At 37.7% G+C, this 12,386-nt stretch overlaps 4 non-coding genes across 4 annotated transcripts; all 4 read left to right on the forward strand.

The window, feature by feature from the left end:
* The first annotated feature begins 3,411 nt into the window (after positions 1-3,411).
* On the forward strand, positions 3,412-3,484 carry trnak-cuu. The gene has a single exon. It is a non-coding gene; the product is annotated as a tRNA-Lys (tRNA).
* Positions 3,485-4,042: 558 nt separating this feature from the next.
* trnak-cuu lies at positions 4,043-4,115 on the forward strand. Its single transcript has one exon. It is a non-coding gene; the product is annotated as a tRNA-Lys (tRNA).
* A 557-nt stretch (positions 4,116-4,672) lies between these two features.
* On the forward strand, positions 4,673-4,745 carry trnak-cuu. The gene has a single exon. It is a non-coding gene; the product is annotated as a tRNA-Lys (tRNA).
* Positions 4,746-5,308: 563 nt separating this feature from the next.
* trnak-cuu lies at positions 5,309-5,381 on the forward strand. Its single transcript has one exon. It is a non-coding gene; the product is annotated as a tRNA-Lys (tRNA).
* The last annotated feature ends 7,005 nt before the right edge of the window (positions 5,382-12,386 follow it).

The raw sequence follows: 12,386 nt of genomic DNA on the forward strand, positions 1-12,386 counted from the left end.
TTCAATAAAAACATGAAAGCAGCTTTTACTGTGACAAAATTGAATACATTCACACTGTAAAGTGATGCAGAAAAGGTACAAATTGGGCCATAAAAAATAACCAGAAGGGAGGAAATGAAACATTTACACTCCAGATTTTCTGTTAAAGGACCCCCAAAGCCCTCATTTCATATGTGCATGGGTGGATTTTTAGACAATGGGGCCCTTGGGCACGGGCATGCAAAAGACCCCACCATTTCTGCTACACTGCAAGAAACACAGATATGATAGTTATTTGGCCACTCTTTTGCTGTTGTTTTGCATTTCTTTGAAGTTGTTCCATATCTTGTTTCTCTTTGTGGTCATTTTGTGTCACTTTATAGTGGTTGTAGTGCTCTTTGTAGATGTTTTGTGTGTCCCTTTGTAGTCTCTCTGTCTGTTTGTAGCTGTATTGCATCTCTTAGTAGGTATTAGCATCTCTTTATAGTCATTTTGAGTCTCTTTGTAGTTGCTTTGTGTCACTTTGTAATCAGTTTGTTTCCATTTGCAGCCTTTTTTTATAGTCGTGACTCTTTGTGGCCCTTTGCAGTAGCTTTGCATCTCTTTTTAATCATTTTGTGTTTCTTTGTTGTCATTTTGAGGTTTTTTTTTAGGTAGGTGTGTCTTTGAATGGCATTTTGTGTGTAAATCGAGTATTATATTTAAATTGAAAAATAATTAGTGCAGAGTTTAATGCACTTACATTAATTAGCAGAGAAGCTAATTCAAATATCACATGTTCGGTGGACTGGAGGGCTTGGTTTAAGCCATCATTCACTCACTGCATTGATCACCAGGAAGGTTTCTTAGCGCCACCACCGCTGCAAAACAATTCCTTAAGGGAAAAATTAATTTCACAAAATGGAAAAAAGACTCCTTGACTGGACTGAAATACAAGTGATATGCTTTGTATTATCAAGGCCACTGAGGAAACTGGGAGATGAAGGTAAAAACTGATTAACATACATATTATAAAACAAAAAACTCAAAAAGAGACTAAATTATATAATAACATGCTCTAGTGAAAGTGACAAAAATGCTAAAAAAGAAATAAACAAACAGAAAAGCTTTCTGTCAAAAAAGTGCCATTCTGCCACTTTAATACCTAGAGTGGATGAGTCATCGTGGGCAGACAAACAGACATATAATTGGAGAAAAGGGAAACAGACTAAAACAATGTGGATATGACAATACCTTCAGGTACAATATCTCTACTGTGGCTGAGTCTGTTGTCTGTCCACAGATTGATTTGCCGACTAAAACTGAGACTTGCTTTTAGTCGGTAATAAGGTGTTCAGTAACTCAGGTTGTGACACATCTGTATATTTTGCACACATACTGTAGGACCAGATGTAAAGTAGATGTTTAAACTCCATCAATAAATTCAATGAATGATTTTCACGTGGTTCATCCACTGTCACCTGCCATTTGTTATGAGGACGAAACAAAATAAGGCCTGTCAGGACACACTTGGACATAAAACCGACGCAGATGACAGTTCAATATCTTATTATTAATTTATAAGGTGTATAACTGTTTTTTGTTTTCCCTTCTGCTAATCCTCAAAGGTTTAAAACTTAATGCAATGATAGATCTTTATCTATGCCAGCCACAGCAGCAATTAAGCCAGTGAAGTGTTTTTTGTTCCCTCTGTAAGACTCCCCATGGTTAAATTCGTCTCTCAGAGTCTCTTCCTGGAGTCTAAATCTCTCGGACAAACTGGAAAAAGATGTGCTGTTTTTATTTAGTCAAGGCACGTACACCTCAGAGGTTACAGTGCTGTTCAGGGCAGCTCTCAGGTATGTGTGGATGTGTGATTTCCAGTCACTACTGCCGGCCTTTCTTTGTGTTTTGAGCAAGAGATGAAACTGGATGAGATTGTCTTTTTACTTTGGTTACCAAAAAATGGAGCTATGTTTGAAACTCCCAGAGAGAGTTACCAGGAAAAGTGTTTTGTTTTTGTTGTTTTTTTTACAGTAAAATGTAACTGTCAGATGTATTTTCAGCCCATTCTCATTCCAAAGTTGTCAATTATCACCACTTTCGTAGTGATTTTAGCGCAAGATCCCGATACCAAAAACCACCTGCCATGGCAGCATGGCTCCAGTGGATATTTAAATGAATGTGCAACCTGTATATATTTTATAAAACCACTGAACTATACTGTTTTAGTAATTGGCACATTGAAGTTTATAGTATCGCAAATTTGAATTGTTTTTTAATGTAACAAACTCACAGAAAGTGTTATAACTGTACCCGGTCTCCCAAACTTGTTTAGGTGGATGACAGCTTTGTCAGCCTGCGTGTCATCATCACTGTGGGGTTTCTGTCTCAGACAACTTTCCCACATCCTGGCACTCACGCTGTCGCTGTCTGGTTTTGTTTATGCCCCTAAAGCCTAATCTTCACATGATTATAGAGTGTCTGTGTTTTTGTTCTACCTCAAGGAGACAGAGGCATCATTGTGAGAGGAACATTTGTCCGCAGGTAGCCTCAACAGTCTGAGCAGCAGCAGTTTACAATGACATCACATAATAAAGTCTAGTAAAGTCATCAAAAAATAAGTTTGCACATTTATTCTTTTATATGTTATTTATTGTATTCTCTCTATTTATATATTAACCTACTGATAAAAAAGTTATCACCCCACCCTATTTGTCCCTGTCCCTCTGATTGCACGAGGTAATTCATCCCTAAGTGATGTTTACCCATGTAGAGTCTATTTCAGCAATCTTAATAACAGGCTTTAATATGCACCAACAAGCACCCATTGTGTCCTTCAGCCCTCACAACCAACTTATTGTGATTCTTGCATCTACAGCCTTGAGACCTGTAATTTATCCTGTTGTATAAACTATAGAGAGAGATGTTGATGTGAGTTGTTTTCTACAGTGAACTCACAGAGATGTTTTTTTAAATGTTTTGAAACATCACAAGTAAAATTGCATTCACACCTACAAAACCTGGAAAAAAACACCCCAAACTATCAGGATGCAAAGATGTTGCAAGATATATTTGTGAATATAGTTTAGTAGTAGCTTAGTTTGTGTGAACTGACTCTTTAGATTGCCCTGGAGTAGAGCCTGTTTTTAAGCGAGGTAAATTTAATCACTGTGAAGCATTAAGTCCCACAACACAAGAATGACCCAAATAATTCATTCAAAAAAGATAAAAATTAACAACAAAACAACAACAACAAAAATGTATAATACAAAATTACATACGTATATATATAAAATAAATGAAAAGATTTATATGAAAAATATACAAAAATATTACAAATAATTAATTTGGCTTCTATTGACAGTAGCTTGGCTGTAAAAAATGTACCAGCTTTTGCCAATGGAAAAGAAAGAGCGAGCAAAAATATGAACCCTTGTTTTCAAAAAAATAGCCCGGCTAGCTCAGTCGGTAGAGCATGAGACTCTTAATCTCAGGGTCGTGGGTTCGAGCCCCACGTTGGGCGGGAAGGTTTTAAGGTCAAAGTAAGATTGATAGGAAGCAATTTCCATGTAAATACTACAGCAACAATGTCCACTGTCATACAAACTCAGAACATTTGGGATTGTTGTAAGGTGCTGTTGTGTTACCAAGTGTCAACATTACAGTATGGTAAGTTGATTCCTACATAACCTACTGTAAACTCTGTGTGTTATGATCAGAGCTTCTCTGTTCTTTGATGTGGTAGCTGGTCTAGCTGCTAATGCATTAGTGCGTGTGATCCCTTGTAAATACCACCGTCAATGAGTTCTGTCCTGACATGGTAGCTGAATGGTGAAGCTTAATGCCCACCCTCTTGTTTCCCTTCCACATTAACACTGTTGGCTCTGTCAGCACTGTTGCGGTGGTAACAGCACTGTCTGAGGTGTTAGCACTGTTAGCTGCTTGCCACTGACTCAGCCTCTGCCATTCTGAGAGATGTGTTTGCTATCCAGGCACAGACTGAATGACAGATACGCTCTAAATGTGGCATAGACCTCCCGTAGCGCAGCTTCAAAATCTGACCCAATTCATACTGTGCATAGCCCGGCTAGCTCAGTCGGTAGAGCATGAGACTCTTAATCTCAGGGTCGTGGGTTCGAGCCCCACGTTGGGCGGTAAGGTTTTAAGGTCAAAGTAAGATTGATTGGAGGCAATGTAAATACTACAGCAACAGACAATGTCCGCTGTCATACAAACTCAGAACATTTGGGATTGTTGTAAGGTGCTGTTGTGTTACCAAGTGTCAACATTACAGTATGGTAAGTTGATTCCTACATAACCTACTGTAAACTCTGTGTGTTTTATGATCAGAGCTTCTCTGTTCTTTGATGTGGTAGCTGGTCTAGCTGCTAATGCATTAGTGCATGTGATCCCTTGTAAATACCACCGCCAATGAGTTCTGTCCTGACATGATAGCTGAATGGTGAAGCTTAATGCCCACCCTCTTGTTCCCTTCCACATTAACACTGTTGGCTCTGTCAGCACTGTTGCAGTGGTAACAGCACTGTCTGAGGTGTTAGCACCGTTAGCTGCTTGCCACTGACTCAGCCTCTGCCATTCTGAGAGATGTGTATGCTATCCAGGCACAGACTGAATCACAGATATGCTCTAAATGTGGCATAGACCTCCCGTAGCGCAGCTTCGAAATCTGACCCAATTCATACTGTGCATAGCCCGGCTAGCTCAGTCGGTAGAGCATGAGACTCTTAATCTCAGGGTCGTGGGTTCGAGCCCCACGTTGGGCGGTAAGGTTTTAAGGTCAAAGTAAGATTGATAGGAGGCAATTTCCATGTACATACTACAGCAACAGACAATGTCCACTGTCATACAAACTCAGAACATTTGGGATTGTTGTAAGGTGCTGTTGTGTTACCAAGTGTCAACATTACAGTATGGTAAGTTGATTCCTACATAACCTACTGTAAACTCTGTGTGTGTTATGATCAGAGCTTCTCTGTTCTTTGATGTGGTAGCTGGTCTAGCTGCTAATGCATTAGTGCGTGTGATCCCTTGTAAATACCACCGTCAATGAGTTCTGTCCTGACATGATAGCTGAATGGTGAAGCTTAATGCCCACCCTCTTGTTCCCTTCTACATTAACACTGTTGGCTCTGTCAGCACTGTTGCAGTGGTAACAGCACTGTCTGAGGTGTTAGCACCGTTAGCTGCTTGCCACTGACTCAGCCTCTGCCATTCTGAGAGATGTGTATGCTATCCAGGCACAGACTGAATCACAGATACGCTCTAAATGTGGCATAGACCTCCCGTAATGCAGCTTCGAAATCTGACCCAATTTGTACTGTGCATAGCCCGGCTAGCTCAGTCGGTAGAGCATGAGACTCTTAATCTCAGGGTCGTGGGTTCGAGCCCCACGTTGGGCGGTGGTAGTTTTGAGAGAAACAATCTCTGATCTGAGCATAGTAATAGTAAATGTACAATCCTATCCAGTCATGCCAGCAGAGTAATTTCATTACCATACATAACCCTCAAGAAGGCCACTAAGAGACACAAACAACTGAAAAGGTCAGAGAGACACGCACAAAAAAACTACTGAGACATAGGATTATCCAAAAAAAGACACAAAATGACCTTCAAACAGATACAAAAACACACAAAATAACCTTAAAATAGACACAAAATTACTACAAACACACAAAAGGACCTCGGAGAGACACAAAATGGCTACAAAGAGACACTAAATTACTACAAAATTATCTTAGAGACACAAAATGACCCCAAATACACAAAAATGACTACAAAGAGACACAAAATCACTACAAAGGGACATAAATTGATTACACAGAAACAAAATGACCTGAATGAGAGACACAAAATGTCCACCAGGAATCACAAAATGACCCCAAGACACAAAAATGAGTACAAAGAGACACAGAACCTCAAAGATGGATGACTACAAAGAGACACAAAACAACAGCAGAAGAGGCAACCTCACGAGCGGTGGTGTGGTCTTTTGTGTACGTGTACCCAGGGGCCCATTGTCTCATAATCCGCCCAAGGTCATACTGGTGTTTGGAACTGGGCTTCCAATTAGTCAGCTGCTGTTTTTCCGATTTGTTGGCTTATAATGAAAGAGTTAAGTTGAAGCTATTATCTTTTCTCAAAAGTTGAAGTTCTTCACTTACAGTGGGCTCAGGACAAAGCAGAAATGTTGTCTGAGATCCATGAGCCATGGCGTCACAGGCTCTATATCTAACAGTGACAGTGGCTCACATCCATCTTAGCAGCCTTGGCCGGCTGTCAGGAGCTCACTTCATCATTGGATGAGCTCCATCCCATGAGACATTCACCTCACCCCAAGCACCTGCAAACAATTGCCCCATCTTTGTTTGTCATAGTAAATCCACAAAGTAAAGCTGACTTTACTAAAGCTTAATTTGGTGTCTAATAGTGGAGACAATATAGGAAAACAGATGGGCCAGTCTAAAATTAGCCTGATAGCTACTGCATGATCATCCATGCACTAAATTTAGGAGGGAATAAATGATGCCTCATTGTCGTTATCTTGATCGGAACATTTCTATCTTTTGTCTTGGATAGCGTTTCGGCGTTTTTGTGGCTTTAATTTTCCCTGCCTGGCAAGAAGCCGTTCCCTCACATGCCTCATGTCTGAAAGCTCGGAGCTGAGGTCAAAGAGGAGACTTATGGGTGAGCTAATCAGCTCAGGATTTGTAATCAGAGTTGGCTGCAAACACTGAGTGGATCACAAGCCAATGAGGAGGCAGATTAGACTCCATGTGTGGAAGTTTCTGTGTGTATCTGTATGGATGTAACTATAAGTCCACACTTGATCTCTGTGTACATGCTGTGCTGGATATGTGGGGCATATGTATAGTTTGGGTGCAGTTTGAGACCGTCGTGTTGTCAGAAAACAGATGTCGTCTGACGCTCTTGATAAAGTGAGGACAGCGATAGGCAGCCGCTCCGTTCTGGCTCCTTCGTCCCTCCATCTGTCCCAATGCGAGCCAGGAGGAACTGGATCCTTCTCTCCCCCCTCACATCTCGGCTAAAAGAGGAACTCTTTAATTGCCTTCCTTTGCTATGCAGGGAGATGATGATAAACCATGTCAAGTAGCACGATGACAGAGTGATTTATTTTCCTGTGAGGTGACTGATGCCATCGAGATAACATGACTTAGCATCTGTTGGTATATTTGGGAGCGAGATTCTAAATTTGGTCCATTATAAATTACTGACTAATATATATTACATGAAAAGGATACTACAGCTCTATAAATACATACATTTTCTAATACGCCTCCCTAACCCAGATTGCGTTGATACAAACAGTCCTCTAAATTTGTCCGGTAATAATCTTCTAAAATGTTCTGAGTAAATTTAGGGACTGTACTTGGCTAATGTGTGACTTTTTAAATTTTATTTTATTTTTATTATGACCCAGATATTTTTCTTTGAGACTTCCCGAGTGACTTGGGAAAATCCATGAACCTTCCTTCACCATAAATAACCATATTTAAGAGTTTCTGTCTGTGTTAAATGGTTGATTTTGGAGAATTTTCTTGAAAGAAATCACATGAAAACATGTTATGCTGGTATTTAAAATAAATCTAAAACATGACAATTTAATATTGCAGGTCCCTCATCTAAGCCGAATCAAAAAACAGAACTCCCTCCTCAGTGCTTAATAATTATCTAAACTAAACATTTTCTGTTATGTGCTGTTATCTTTTGTGTTCTATATTACATTTTTTAAGTTCCAACATCATGTGGACGTTTTGTTTTTGTGTTTTTTCTTTATAAGAAGTCATTTATTTGATTTGTACTTGATTACTATATTTAAACTCTATTTGTTATGAGCTGCAAATATCATAAAAGTAATCACACACTGTAATCGGATCAGTTTAATTCCAGTATAAAACAAGTTGCTAAAACAAGATGATGATGCTGTGTGACTTCCAGTAACACAGTGACCTTCAGGCTTATTGTATTTCCATCACATTCAGGTGATGACCACTGTTGTTTAAAATGATAACATGACTTGTGCATGTAGTGATTTTTTCTCATCAATGCTTTGGAATTTCTAGGTTATCTGGAGAGCAATTATCTTTAACATTTACTCAAGATATGTGAGCAACTATGTGGAGATATGGGGGAAAAATGGTCATTGGGGTCAAAAGGATGGACGGTTTTTTTCCACTGTTTTGACGTGGTAATGAAACTGGATGGAAAGTTAAGGGACAGCCCAGTCGCTAGAGTAAAAAAATTGTCAGTGTACGTTTCTGATGGATGTTAGTCACTGTTTGTCGAGACACCATAGGCTAGCTGGAACATTAAGTGTAACACTTTTTTGTTCACTTTGTTTATTTTTATTTTAAAATGAGCCAGAAAAAAATTGAAAGTCATTTTACTTTCACATCCTATTATATTTAACTGTAGTGGAGTTTATATATATGTATATATATATATATATACATACATATATAAATACGGGGAATTAGATCAATAATGGGAAAAACAGGTCAAATGGAAATAAAAGCAGGAGAATAAAAAATGGGTGTTAAGTTGCATCTTTAAAGCATCAACAGGCTCAGCTCATCTAATGGCTGTGAGAGTAGGCTATTAAGTCTTTACCCAATAAAATCTCCCTCTTTTCACAGTCTGATGTTAGCAGGTATGAAACGGATGTTTTGATCTCGTTATGTTGTTGTGGAATGAGGTCCCCGATCAATCAGTAAATAAATATCTTTGCTGTTTTCCATGCAGGTATGTGAGGAAAAAGAAAGTTTTATTCACCAATTCAAGGTAACACCTAACACATGACTTTTTGATTTACACATGGTGATTTTGTGGATGACGTATCCTCTTAACCCTTTAATACCTGGATCGACATCACTTATGTTGTGCTGTAATCTTCTGAAACCTGAAAAAATCTGTTTGATGTTGGTTTGCCAGTTTTTTTTTTACCTCTTTCTTGAGGTCAATTTCCCCTGTTTGTTTTTGTTTTTAATTATTCCTTTTTTTTCCTTCTTTAAGGTAATTTTTGCGTAACTTTTTTTTTTCAAATTTCTTGCAGATTATTGGCCATTTCTTGTTAAGTTGCTCATTGCCTTCTTACCAAGTTTTTAAAACTAAATCCAGCCGAATTTACTCAGGTTTTATAAGGGTTAACAATGTGAGTATCTCCCGTCTCCTCAGCTGTGTTGATTGCTATATGATGATCCGTCCACCATGTGGGTGACTTAATGTTTGTGAAACCTTAGAAATTTGGTGCAAAAGAGATAACTGTGTGGATGTTTGGATCTCTTTTTGTGGCAATCCACTGAAGAGCCGATAGTCTGTCAGATAAGACAAAGAATCACCGGCAACATGGCTTGATAATCTGTACAAACAAGTAGATTGTCTCTCACTCTTTGACCCACTTTGATCAGTCTCATTCTTTGGCCGATCTTTGTCTCCAAGAGGTCAAACTGCGGCTCTTGATGTTATCTGCAGAGTTACAACATGTGGCTCATCCTCAGCATGCAGGTTAAAGGTTAAGGTAAGGCAATCATCCACACCTGCACTCTATTGTGTCATTTGATCAGATGTTGTATCCTGTGCCATTTAAAAATGACATAATTGAAAGAGCGATTACCTGTATTCAGTTAATAAGTTACAGCTGCTCATAATGAAATCACAGCTTCTAAAACCCCACCTGTGGGTAGATGGAAGGGATGGTGATGTTTATTCACTTTACATTATGCAAGTTTAACATGAGCCCTGTTACAACACAGGAGCGCCATCAGATATGAGCTGAGAAAAAATTTATTTTATTGTGTTTAGTCAATGGGAGCAGTTAGGAGTGGTGCTTATTCACAGCAACAACTCCCCCTAAAACAGACTGTATTGCAACACTGTGACCTCTGACTTTTTCTGGGCTAACTGGCTTAATTTTCTTCAAAAACATGGGCAGAAGGCAATGAGAAATTAACCAGAAATTAACAAAAACAACAACATACAAACAAAAATCATGGAAAAGTTTCAAAACAACGACGAAAAAAAGCAAGGATATTACCTTAAACAAGTGCATAAAAATTACGATAATTCTGTAAAATAAGTTTACATACTTAATTGTTATGATTCTAAATATAACTCTCGAAATTTAGCTTAGAAGGAAAAAAAAAAAGTTTTATAAATCTAAAAAATACTTGCAAGAAAAGTGATGACAGTCCAAGTTTTAAGGGATTACGTTAAAACATGATGATTGTGGCCGACGCACTCAGTAAATGACCTCAGTTGGGATGTAAATTTCATGACAAATGGGAGTCACTGACTGATTTCCCAATGATTAGATGTAACTCCCCAGTGAATGTACTACGTGATGTTTTGTGCATCTGACCAAAAGACACTCACAGAAGACTCAAGACACACAAAAAAGAAACCAGGAGGTTTTATGAATAACATCCTAAATTTTAACTATTAATATTTTAATTAATATTCCATCTTCACTTTTGCACATTTATTTGCACATTGTGTCCTTTTTTTATTGCTCTTTTTAATCTTTTTGGATTTTTGCTTGTTTGTTCTCTATACATAGTGTACATTGTTATTATTGTTATTTTATTTTTTTTTTTTTAATTCTATGTTAACTGCCTTCCTATATATATATATATATATATATATATATATATATATGCATTATTCTGCCCTTTTTAATGAATATTTCATTCAGTTGCTGCTCTCGTAACAAAACAATTTCCCTTACAGGATTAATAAAGTATTTCTATGCTATTCTATTCAATTTGAAACCTGGAGCAACATGACTTTTCCTGTGCTGCTTTCAGGCGCTGTTCAAAAATATGTAAATATTTGAACCAGAAAGTGAGCAAATTTAATTCAGCATTTTCTCTAAAAAATGTGGGACAAAATTAAAGAACTAAAGAAATTAGAAGATTTAAAAAATACATTTTTAAAACAGCTATACGGAAAAATGTCTAGGGGAAAAAAATATTTATAATTACCACAGTTGCAATTACATTACAGAATTATTATACATTTTAAAGCATTTCCTTGGGGTCATTTCTTATCTCATTGCTCAGTGCCTCCGTCCCATGATTTTGAAGGAAATCAAGCCAATTAGCTCTGGTTTCAAAGGGAAAAGGAACCACGAGACTTAAATTATTAAATGAATAAAAACTTGATGTAACATCATAGCCTTCCTTCAGTAAATAAAAGGAAAGATAATGAATCATTACATGTGTCTGGAACAAGTAGAACTTGTAACAAGAACCTCCTAAAAGAAAACTCCCATAAAAGTGCAATAAAAGTGACACAGCTGACTGAATCTTGACAAATACATGAGGCTGGTTTTATTTGTTAGCCTTGAATGGCATTAATATTGAGCCGAGCCTGAGGCTTAAAAACGTGAGGTGAGATGAGGCCTGGTGATGACTAATATGACTTTCTGAACATGTTTTGGAATTCATACATTATTACCTTTAATATTTGCACCTGTGCTTTTCTGCCTCTTCTTTGATGCAGTGGCATCCACATAACGTTTTTATAGGGGTGGCTGGATGGAGCCACTAAAAATCTTGGGATGGCACTCCAAAATCAAAAGTCATAACTGAATTTCAGAAAATTCATGTTTTATTTATCTGTACAAGTGATTTATTGTTCTTCAAACAGTCTGGTTGTCCTTTTCATTAACCCTTTAACACCTGAGCCAATTGGTTTAATTCCCTTCAACTTAATATATCAAAAATCATGGGAAAGTTATAAAACAAAAGGAACAACAACAACAAAAAGCAGGAAATTACCTGAAAAAAGTGCTTAAAAATTATAACAATTTTGTAAAATAATTTTGAATACTGAATTGTGATGATTCTAAATATAGTTCTCGACATTTTACCGTAGCTTATAATAATAATATAAGAATTTTCAACATGTAAAAAATTTCTTGCAATTTGCGCAACATTTCTTGCCAAGTTGCTCATAGCCTTTTTTCCATGTTTTCTGGAAGAAAACCTAATTTGCCCAGGGTTCAAAGGTTTAAAACCTGTGAAAGCCGTGTAAATGCAGCTCAAGAAAAATGATTAAAATCCAGGTTTCAAAGGGTTAAAAAGACAAATATACAGCTTTAATTTAAAAATAATTTACTGGTAAGACTAACATCAGTCGCTTCCTTGATGATTTTGATTGCAGTGTAGGCTCTCCACTGACTGACAGTGTTTTTCTAGCAATACTAACATTTCTTGCGTGGGGCTAAAGCTGTCTAAAGCTGGTGGGGGGTCAGTTTTACCAGATGGGCCATGGGCACCCCCACTCTCAGGGCACCTCTGCTAGGTCTAGGCTCCAGAGTTACTGACTTTTAGATCATCAAAGAAAGAAAGAAGTGTGTCCCAACCAAAATTGTTTTGAAAATAGCA

The sequence above is a fragment of the Plectropomus leopardus genome, chromosome 22, assembly GCF_008729295.1.
Source record: "Plectropomus leopardus isolate mb chromosome 22, YSFRI_Pleo_2.0, whole genome shotgun sequence".
NCBI classification, from domain to species: Eukaryota; Metazoa; Chordata; class Actinopteri; order Perciformes; family Serranidae; genus Plectropomus; species Plectropomus leopardus.